Raw genomic sequence first — 12039 nt, 5'->3', positions numbered from 1 at the left:
CATCTATATTGATCTGCATGGCAGAGGATCACTGTATGAAATTGAACAAGTTCAACGCATGTGCATTTAAATTGATCTGCATGAAATAAGTTACATAAAATATAATAGGCCTATTATAATTTGAAATGAAATAAAATGTTGTATGAGTTTATATTTATATAACATAATTTTGTGGGCTAATGAAGAAGAAAAACCTTACTTGCAAAACAGATCTAAATATGGTGCTGCATGCTGACAGGCCAGTAAATGTCATTACCGGTTAGGACAGGGAGGCATGCTGGCAGGTCTAGTATACATTCAGTGCCGTACTAATTAACGCTGTTACTTTCTTATTCGGCTAAAATGACAATTTTGACATCCTCGTCTGTTTACAAACAGGTAGACAAAAGACCTGTCAAAACTGTTCCGGTTGTCCAAACACTCAAGTATCATAAGGATGGTCCACAATAGAGTGATTCACTTCAAGCAGCATGAATAGGGGATTAAAAAGCTGTGAAGTAGCACCATGTGCTTCTTTTGTCCAATTTGCCATCAAGATTTCAAATGGAAACAGTTCAGACCCAGGACACAATCATTTTGCAGACAATTTACATGTAGACATAAATGGCCAAATCATGTAACATTGTAAAATTACAATTCGAACATTAAAAAGGTTGAACTTTAATTTAAATAGACATCCAAAACACACAAAATATTGACTTTGACCAAATATTGTTCAGGTATTGAAAAACATACTAAATTTCAAAACATGACAAAAACATTATAACAGCTGGTGAGCTGGACCAACTATAAAAAAGGCATTCATAATCATGGCACTGAAGAACAGTCCCAAGAGGAGATTACTGGTTTTAAAGATCAACAAGATATGGGATAGTACTTGGCCGAAAGTGCTCGGTTCTGGCGGGCACAGAATTGGGAAAAATTGTGGGAATTACGCAAATTGAGACCATGGCTCTGAAGTTTCGTAGGAGGGATTAATGACTGTGTTCGGCTGTTCACTCATTTTTAGGCAGCCCTTCAACAAACCTACCTACAGCAGTGCCCCACCCTCCTATCAGACAGAGAGTCAAGTTTACAGCTAAGCAGCGCATCATGATATGAACTGTGATTTCCTCCAAGGATTGTTCTACAGGCTCTATTTTGGATAGACTCTTTGGATTGCTAACACTGAAATGCTAGAATGCCACACAACATTAGCATACCCGGTACTCAAGAATCGGTCTTACATATCTCTTCACTGTCAGAGCCAAACATCTTGAGAGATCTTAAGTTAGCATGAACTTGTATTATCTTTTTAACCCTTACTTTTTCTCGGGTACGGTTTTAAACCAATGACCCCTCAAGTGCCAGACACGTGCACGGGCCTACCTTGCCACGGGGTCTAGCTTAAGTAGCTTTACCGGCCAGGCTATCTGTGACCATGACTGTTTGTATGATTGATGAGGCAATCGCATCACGTGGGACACCTGCCTGTGCATATGTCGAATTGAGGTTTTTTGATGCTTGGTACTGTTAGGGTTAAGCATGTTATTAACCTGGATGTCCCACTTGAGGTTGTTCTTAAGATGAATGCCAAGATAATGCCAATTTTATGGCTAAAAATGGGTGCTGTGGACAAAAAACCCAGTACGTGAGTGTACGTGTGGGATTTAATGCGTATATCGCTGTATGTGGTAAATTATCAACGTTGTCAACTTTCATGCATGATTTTCTCGCTTGCTTTGCGGAATTACTCATGTACTCGTGGCTGTTTTGTGTTGCTTTTGGGGGATTTTTGGGCATCAAATTTTTGCATGGATTCTTGCAAAATTCTTCTGTGTGATTCTTGCGGCAGCTTACAAAATTTTACCCTTGAGATCTGAGGGTCTGTGATTGACTGATCAGAACGAGGATCGAGGATCAGAAAAGAGTCCCAATAATGTGCTTTTCTGAATGAAATTAGCCATTTTAGGATTACGATGCATGTCGAAGGGTCATTTTCCAGATATTTATGAACTAAGGTGCCACTTTATTTGTTTCCCACAATGTTCGGGTTTGGTTCACTAGGAGGCCGGTCGAGTGCAGATCCGTCGGAACACGCTTTTTAATACGGAATAAACGCTAACCTCATTGTGACATCATCCAAGCAGCAAAGTTCATTTCCCATTGAAAAATTGTTATCCGACGGATCTACAGTCGACTATTCTGCTAGACACTTCACAGATTTTTAATCCCCTATTCATGTATGCAGCATGAATCATGGTATTGTGGACTATCCTTCTGATACTTGAGTGTTTGGATATTACCGAAACAGTTTTGACAGGTCTTTTGTATACTGGTACCTTTTTGTTATTAAACAGACAAGGAGGGCAAAATTTGTCATCCTCCCTGAATATGGAAAATAATAATAATAATAATAATGGAGCGTATTTCTACCGCGCAAATTCATCAAAAAGATCTCAGGGCGCGAAAACAAAAAACAAGGACACACAGTGAAACAAAAAAAAAAACCTTAAGAATCAGGGAAAGCATGTTGGAAAAAATGCGTTTTAAGACTACATTTGAATTGAGCGAGAGAAGTGATATTGCGGATGGTGTTGGGAAGGGAATTCCAAGCTACAGGGGGAGCATAACGAAAGGAACGCATACCGGCAGATGATAAATTAACATGCGGGGTCCTGAGAAGTTTTTCAGATGATGAACGGAGGGAGCGTTGAGGAACATAAGTACAGAGAACCGAGGAGAGGTAAGATGGAAGGGTACCCTCAAAGTGCCGGTAAGCAAACACACATAATTTAAACTGAATCCGGAATTTTATGGGTAGCCAATGAAGCTCATAAAGTATGGTGGTGATATGATCATATTTACGTTTTTTAACAATGAGCCGGGCGGCAGAGTTTTGGATCATCTGGAGGGATTGTACGAGCATGCGTAGCATGCCCGCGGAAAAGAATATTTCTTGATGTTGTTGTATACGGTATTTTTAAATATTATGGAAATAAATGAATGAAATGAAATGAATGAAATCCAACCAGTGTTCGATTTACAAATTTTTTCCTACCTGCACTGGTGCCTGCAGTCCAAAAAACTCTACATGCACAGTAAAAATTGTATTCGTACATGTACCATAAAAATCGTACAAGCACCAAGACATGGAAACATAATAAGCCCTTTCGTAAATTTGTTTGCGCATGCACAAAATTCCTTGCTTGTGAGATACAATGTAAACGGCAAGCAGTGAAGCAACAAGTAAATAAACAAGTACAAAATCCACTGCCATTGTTCAAAACAGCTTCTTTATATCCGAAACGTTATTAAAACCAGTATGAATCCATTTGCCTATTGTACACTTTCCATATTTGTAAGTGCAATCAGCAGTGCTTTCAAGATTTCACCAAAATTGGATTGTGGCGTTATTGTGCATGGTTTCTGCTAAATATTGCATTGCATGATGGGTAATGAACTGAACATTACAAAAATGTAAGTCGGTGGTGGCCAGATGCTGGATGGGAGACCAAGTATAAGTATATTTATATGAACATTAAGTTGGTCTTGGCCAGATGCTGGATGGGAGACCAAGTGTAATTTAAAACCTGTCACTATTTCTATATATCGTCATCGCGATAAGGATTTGATATCACGATATCGTAGGGCGCGATATCGCCCAAGCCTACTTCCTACATGTGTTTTTAATATTTTTGGGTCTTGATGTCAATGTTTTCTAAAAAAAGCGCAGTGATTTAAAGTACGCTACGCACACAAGCACAATGCCTAGACGTTAATCCACAAGCCTCAGCACACTTTACAGGTTGTCGCTGACCACTACGGCCCCACAACATTCCATGAACGATTTAACAACAATTCAGGGACTTTGCTGTTGCAAGAGCGCATACCCTAGAATTCCGCAAATAACCTTCGCAACCAGGATCAGCTCCCCGAGTTTCGTACGGATTTTGACAAGACAATTAGCAGTAAGTTCCTTGTCCAGGGGAATTTTAAGCTAACTCAATTTTTCCATGAGTGTGTACTAGGCACCGCCAGGGACCAGGATTCGAACCTGCAACCTCTTGCACCATAGTCGAACGCCTTATCGATTGAGCTAACTTGACTGCCGGGTTCTTGTTTTGCCGGCAAAAACTGTTTTTGCCAGCAAGGCTGGCAAAATCTGGCAAAAACCTGTTTTTGCCAGTTTTTTGCCTGGTTTAAAATGGCAAAAACTGGCAAAAACTCACATATAGTCATTCAAATATTAAAAAGTAACACAGTGAGCTCATAAACTTTTAATGAATCATTCAACATATTTTTTGTCTAATCAAGTCCTTAAAATGAAAAAGTTTTGAATTTGATATATGACATATTTTGGTTAAATGCACTTGAGCAATAAAAACGCATGCCTTTAATTTCTTAATATGGTACTTATAATTACAAAATCTGGCCTTGCTATGCTCAGGAAATTATTTAACTTAATAATTTGTTTTGAGATGAAAAAACTGAACTATAAAATCACTTCTTTAATTTTTGCCAGCAAAAACTGTTTTTGCCAGCGGTTAAAACCACAGTTAAAACCGTGTTTTTTTCCACTTGCGGCAAAAACTTGCGAACCCTGCTTGACTGCTTACATAAGAGCATAACACTTGCATAAGAGCATAACACATGGAAAATATTGATGAGCTAGCTAGAAATTGTAAGTGAAAACAGGAAAGTAAAATTAAAGCGGAACCTCTCAAATGCCTCTCAAAACGAAATTGGAATATGCTATTTCTTCTGAATGCATCTAAAAATTTAAATGCACATGTGTAGGTAAGTTAGGAAAGCTTTAAAAATGTGTTACACTTCCATGAACAGCAAACAAATTGTGTGCATTTTGAGTGTGTGCATGCGGTATTTTCATCACATTTTCACGGCAGTGATTACTAAATGTATGAATCGGAAATCTGAATTGGATCGGCCGATCAAAAAGAAAAAGGATTGGAGATAGATCGATGCAGAAAAAGAGGTGATCGGTTCTACACTAAATGAAAGTGACAGCTCCTATGTGCAAGGGGTACATGTATGGGAATTGGTAGATGACGATTGACATCACGTTTAAATCAATTGCGCTAACCCTTCTAAGCAAAGTTGGAATTTAGACTGAGTCCCAGTGTCTCTCTCTGTGAAACTATGTATCCAATTCCGAGGTGGCAGTTTTAAAATGGCGTTCGCACAACCCAATGATTGTGCATACATGTAGGTGTTGAGGTACTGCAGCCTAGTCAGAATACCCCAAATGGCTTCACGATCAACGAATTATTTTGCATGGGTTTTTCCAACTCGTACTTACTGCTTGTTTACACTTCATATATTGGCCTTGTCATATCAATCTCTAGCGCAAGTTACCTGCACAGAGGGATATGCATGCATTCGCGCAAATGTGACCAGCTCCAACAAAACCCGGAACAAGTCTCCAGACATGTTTTTGAGTTATAGGCCTTTAACCCTAACCCTACCCGTGGTTTTTGTGCTATCGGAAGGGAAAGAAGGAACGAAAAAGGAGAGAAGATGAAGAAGAAAGTCACTTGGCACCCCCGGGATTCGAACCTCGGACCCCTCGCATGCCACGCAGAAGATCCCCAGCATGTAGCTACACAGGTGACGTTGGCCCGCCAAGCGATTCCCTGGGTATATATGACTTGGTCTGATTGCGCCAGCAAGTCCCGTGGAATGCATGCACGCAGAGTGGTTTTAATAGTGAGCTTTAGTGAGTCCTAGTTGGGTTAGGGTTAAGGAGGCATATAGGAAAAACATGCATATAGCTTAACCCTAACCCTACCCGTGGTTTTTTGGCTATCGGAAGGGAAAGAAGGAGCGAAAAAGGAGAGAAGATGAAGAAGAAAGTCACTTGGCACCCCGGGATTGAACCTCGGACCCCTCGCATGCCACGCAGAAGATCCCCAGCATGTAGCTACACAGGTGATGTTGGCCCGGCCAACGATTCCCTGGGTATATATGACTTGGTCTGATTGCGTCATCAAGTCCTGTGGAATGCATGCACGCAGAGTGGTTTTAATAGTGAGCTTTAGTGAGTCCTAGTTGGGTTAGGGTTAAAGATCACATTCCCATAAAAAATGAAATTTTGGAATTCTTAATTTCATGATATTTGACTGTGGGATTAAGTGTACTCTCAAATCCTTGAAAGTACTTATTAATAAGAGTTTTATTTAATCAATAAATAACAGAACTTTGAACTACCGTACCGTAAACTTTCGCCTAATGGCGCAAATGGGCTCCTTTGCCTTGGGGTAAATTTCATGTACAAATAGAGAGCTCCCTCCTCTAAAAATCCCAACAAGAATTAAGGGTATGTGCCCTTATTTGCTGGTTGGATTTTTATGAGGGCACTTTTAGTTTGTGTCTAAAATTCCAGTTACATCAAGGGGGCCCATAGCGCCATTAGGCGAAAGTTTACGTTATGATAATCCCTATTCAATCCTGTGTAAGGCAGTACAAACTAATTGCCCCATTACCCAGAATAGCAATTTAGCAAAAATATCAATGTATCATTTACAAAATTATCCATGGGGATATCTTGAAAAGTATTGATGCTATATAACTTTGGTATCATTTTAAAATGTATTGTCTAGTGCTATCTGCCTGCTGCAGGTCCCGCAGCTCAATAATAAAAATACTGATGCCCTATATAATACATAAGAACATACGTACATACAATTTAAGTACATTTAATATAGCGCTGTTACATCAAGATCAAAGCGCAGTATGAACCAGTGAAAAACGGCAATAAGAGAAAATGGCAAATATATACAATACAAGCAAAAATGTTACTACAATTCATCATTTGGATACAAATTATGTGTTTTCAGACATTTTCTGAACTTAGCAAGTGTGTCACAGCTTCTGATTTCAGCTGGTAAGTTGTTCCAGATGTGCGGAGCGATATCCGGTTATGAGTGTTTTAGTAGGAGTGCGAAAACAAAGCAAAACCAAAGCAAAGGTCGGCCATTTTTGTTTCACGTCTTTTTCACTGTATCAATCTGTCATTTTTTGCTGCCCCCACCCTATTAACTCTCTGTTTGTCGAAATAAAATACTGCATCTGCCATGATACGGCTGGGCCTACTCAAATACCCCGCCAAATGCACTGTAGGAATGAGTGAACCTTGTGTGTTGTGTTGTGTGTGAACTTGATGACATTCACAGCGGTACTACATGTAGTAGTGGGCACATAGGTTATGGCATGTATGTAAAGGACATTTTAAAATAAGCACCCTTGTGAAATCATGTTTATTATGCTGCATTGCTTAAATACTTTATAGCAAACTACATTGAATGATTGCATTGCAAAGTATATTTGACTAGATCACAATAGATATATTGATGTACCTCTACCGAATGTATAGGACTACTTGTTCCAAGTAAACAATTGTGAAAGCATGAAAACTATTGGTTGTATCATAGTATCAGGAAGTAATTGTGATGTACTGTTTGGTGTCATAATAAAAATGGAAAAAAAAAAAAAAGACCCCATAGATGAACAGTGAATGCAGTTTTTCTGCACCAACTTCCCCAAACCAGCATAGTGATAATGTGTAGTAAAGAGAGGGGAGGGTGTTGACATTGAAAGTACATCATTACTAAAGTGTGCAATTAACTGTGAAATCCTCATCAGGTAAATCCTGAGGTATTATACATGTACCATGGTGGAAAATGGTGGTTGGGGGAGGGGAGTATTTACATGTACTGGCAAGAACAATTTGGGCTCAAATTGGAAGTACTGAATCACCACCCACGAAATACTCAATAAACAATAAACATTTGTTTCAGGGTTCCCACGGTCCTTGAAAGTCCTTGAATTTGAAAACACCTCTTCAAGGCCTTGAAAGTCCTGGAAATTTGCACAAGGTCCTTGAAAGCCCTTGAAAATTGGAATTTTACCTAAAGTATAATTTTGACAAAATTTGGGGAGTGGAGAGGAGCTGTCACTTTTGTTAATATGCAGCTTTATGTGTAGTGGTAAGTCCTTTGAAAATCACGCTTTTGGACCTCGAAAAGCCCTTGAATGTTAAAGGTTTCAAGGTGTGGGAACTCTGTTTTCAAAGATTAATTTTACTTTCAAATGTCAACTTTGCCAAGTAAACATGTGTAATGCTAAATAATAAATACACTTTAGCAGATTCAACCCATCGTGGGACGTTTTTACAACAAATTCATGCTACCGGGCGATCATGCGTATCACGCTATGCATGACTGGCAGATGATTGACCAGCAGCCTGGATTTGTTGGAAAAACGTCCCACGATGGGTTGAATCTGATATAGTTCAATACTGTACACTGAACTGTTGTTCCCAGTCCACTCATGTCAGGGGTCGTCATTCTTGATCATAATAATGTGAAAAACAATTTTCAAAGTCAGTTGGGTGTATATCATGATAAGGATAAGGATCTACGTGCAAATGCAAGATACACATTGTGTATGGGCTTGACACCACTTGTATCATTTTTGCTTGATGCTATTGCCTTGGTATTTTTCCACGATTTCCTGGTATTTGCATATATAGATTTCCAGTCCCCCATTTCCCATGCATGCACGGATGGGCAGTTGAATGAATATAGCATGACATACACCCTCGTTCCAGCCACTCATCCATGATCACGTGCCCACATGGAGGTTGGGGGATGCAAAGACTTAGGAATACATTCAAAATAGGACATTGTGATCATTCAATTGCCCGGCCCAATTGCCCGGCCGAGTGTAGTCAATTGCCAACCATACATACTCCCTCTTCGCTTCTGGCTAAAATTGAGAACTTCGCAATTTGCGTTGAGAGGGAAATGACTGGTCTTTTTAAAAGTACTATAGCCGTGTTCAGACGCATGGGTTTACACCCGGCGGAAGGTCGGAGGATGGTCGTGTTAAGCACTAGTCGGCGGAAGGTCGTGGGAAATGTCGGAGTAGTGCCAGTGTGAACGCTAGTCGTGATAAGCTCCTCCGACCTTCCCACGACCGATTTACTCCTGACTTTTGTCAGAATAACGCGTAAACACGACCTGGTGGGTCGGAGTAGCTGCCCGTGTGAACAAGTATAACACGACCAGTCGGAGTAAGGTGAACTTTCACAATGAGCTGGTGACTTTTTGTTTGCTTTTTGGGAAATATCACCATTAAGCAAGATGCCATGTTCATCAATACACCATTTCATACCTCAGTCATCATTCTAATTGTCACTGAGCTCCTCGCTGTCGATCATGTTGATGGGCAAACAGTATAGTGATGCAGGGTAGGCGTGGAGAAATTAGTAGTAAAATGTCGAAAAAAAGTATTTAAAAGCATAATAACAAATTGCGGCTGACAAAAAAAGTAAAACATTGTCAGCAGCAATTTGTTTTGACCAATAAATAAACAAATTTCGTATTGGTACTCCGAGTATTTATTTTTTTTTTTATTTATTTATTAGAACATACACTTTTGTAACAGTGGCACACGCCAATCCGGCGGTGCGTTCATAAACAAGATATTAAAGAAAACAAAGCAAATTCAATGGTCCCCTGCGAAGGTCGTGTTAAATATGTCTGCGAGCCCGTGATAAAGTGGTCGGAGTAAGCGTGTGTGAACGCGTGCGTGTGAAATGAAGTAAATTCTTTGGAATGCCGGTGTAAATTTACGCCGACTTGTACCCACGTCTGAACATGGCTAATATAGAAGAGTACCGGTACCCAAGTTCTAAAATCAATGTTTGTGCAGATACATGGTTTATGTAATGTTATGATAAAAGATCATTGAATTAGGTTCAAGGATTTGTGATGGACTGCGGGATGGACTGATGGCATCATGTGATCATATGTGATGAGTTGATCTTTGCACTTTTATGTAATAGGCCTTCATTGTAGAAGTTGTACATGATTGTTTCAAAGACTCTTGAACTATTGATTGTTGTACCTTACAAATATTTTATGAAAATACTCTTGAACTATTGATTGTTGTACCTTACAAATATTTTGTGAAAATACTCTTGAACTATTGATTGTTGTACCTTACAAATATTTTATGAAAATACTCTTGAACTATTGATTGTTGTACCTTACAAATATTTTGTGAAAAGACTCTCCAAGGTTCATTATTATATCAGGCATGCATGCGCTTACGGAATATCAATTTTCATGGTTTTGTTTACTAGCTGTACACACATGTAGCATAACAATGTAAATGTACATGGACAGTAGCATTGATGAGATGATGGCTGGCTGACCATGGAGTGGTTTTACTAGTTTCAGATTCACATTGTGATCATTTAATACCCAATTGTGAAACTTTTAGGTCTTTGTAAATCACTCATGATTGTATCCCACCTATTTCAAAAATGATTGTTTGATTGGTTTGTTTGTTTATTCATTTGTTTATTTGTTTATTTGTTTATTTATACATTTATTTATTTATATAAATTTATTTATTTATTCTGTTATTTATTTGAAAATTTAAATTCTTTATTTATTTAAAATTTTATAACCTTTATTTATATATGTACAGTATTTTTAAGTTCCAAAAAGCAGCCATATTGATGCTTGAAAAAGTGTTTTACAACAGAAGCAAGAAACAAGCAAACAAAATCAAACTTTGAAAAAAAAATTATTGATCTTCTGATACATTTGATTTGACCTAAGAAACCAGGCAACCACAAGATTCAGATTTAATTCAAGCTTCAGTGTCTTTCAGCAACAGTAATCCTATCCTAGTAGTTTAAATTTAGTGCAAACAATACTGAACGCAATCAACCCCTCTGCTGTGTGCTTTTCACTTGGATTATAATTGCTATACTGCCCTCACTTGGTCAGATTATTTAAGAGAAACTTTGGGCTACTGACATCACATGACTTACCAACTGAGCAAATTTGTTTTGATATGCATGGCATTGGTATTGAATCCACTTTTCCCATTGCATATTTCATTTGGAAACTGCTTTTATATATTGACCACAAGTAAATAAAATATCTATGGTACCAATTGTGACGTATTTAAGTGATTTGTTGATTTGGCCATTGAAGTCACACACCCATTTAGCAAAACCAGGGTTACACTGTACCTTCAGTAAACTGTAATTTTAGATTATCCTGTTCATTGTACTTCCGTAGCATATATGTTTGCAAAATACAACTTGCACATTTTAAGCTCTGTAACAGAAAAAAATCAGACAGCAATTCTCACTCTTTTATTGCCAGATTAAACGTCTGAAATTACTGTGCATGGCTTGCAGAAAGTAGTAGTTTATAAAATAATTGGGCAAAGTAAATCAAGACGGTGGGCTAGCCTATTACAAAGTAACACACTTTTCCATTTAAAATCCTGCTGTTCTATTTTTTTTAAGGGGCCTTGAGAGAAAGTGTATTAATCATGATTGCCTCACAGATCATCATGATTTTAAAACAAAGAAGGGGTTGATGTACTTTTAATAAAATCATGTACATTTCAATCTGAATATGATTTCTAGCTACTGTATATAAATTTGATAGAACTTGCAGGTGAAACACCACCCATAAAAATATTTACAACTTCATTGTATGACTAGGTTTGTTGTTCATCATGTTCATAGAAACTGTAGGATGCTGATTTCTAGATGATCATCAAGCAAACAATATCTTTGAACAAAAAAATATACTTCCATGTATTTAAAAGAAACACATCCATCTCTTGCCAAATAGATTTCTTGAAATTACTATGTTATTGTTGAATCACTTCCTTTATTGGGCAACCCTATCTTCTGCCCACACATATCAAGCAAATTGTGCATGTAGACTGCTGCTTACCATAATCTAGTGTTCATAAAATACTTCTTGCATTGATCCAGGCTGACAATGCGGGCAAAAATTTTTTCTCACATACATACTTTAGGTTGATCATAAGTATGAGACCATACCTAGAATGCTTGTCCCTTTTCCCTGGAGTAAACCGAAGCAAGTGAGAATGTCATAAAAAATAAAACCTTACTTCATTTGGTTTTTGATAAGCTTAAACTTAAGATTAAAAAACCACAGTTATTGCCAGTTTGGAATACCGTACATTAAAACTCATCAT

The 12039-nt window shown here is 38.2% G+C and overlaps 1 protein-coding gene across 1 annotated transcript in view; it reads left to right on the top strand.

Annotated features, from left to right (window-relative positions):
• LOC140148878 (ras-related protein Rab-10-like) overlaps nt 1-12039 on the top strand; it is a 49096-nt gene that overhangs the window by 11245 nt on the left and 25812 nt on the right. The gene's annotated exons all lie outside the window — the stretch shown is intronic.

The sequence above is a fragment of the Amphiura filiformis genome, chromosome 3 (genome assembly GCF_039555335.1).
Source record: "Amphiura filiformis chromosome 3, Afil_fr2py, whole genome shotgun sequence".
In the NCBI taxonomy this organism is placed as follows: domain Eukaryota; kingdom Metazoa; phylum Echinodermata; class Ophiuroidea; order Amphilepidida; family Amphiuridae; genus Amphiura; species Amphiura filiformis.
This window is presented reverse-complemented; position numbering and strand designations above follow the sequence as displayed.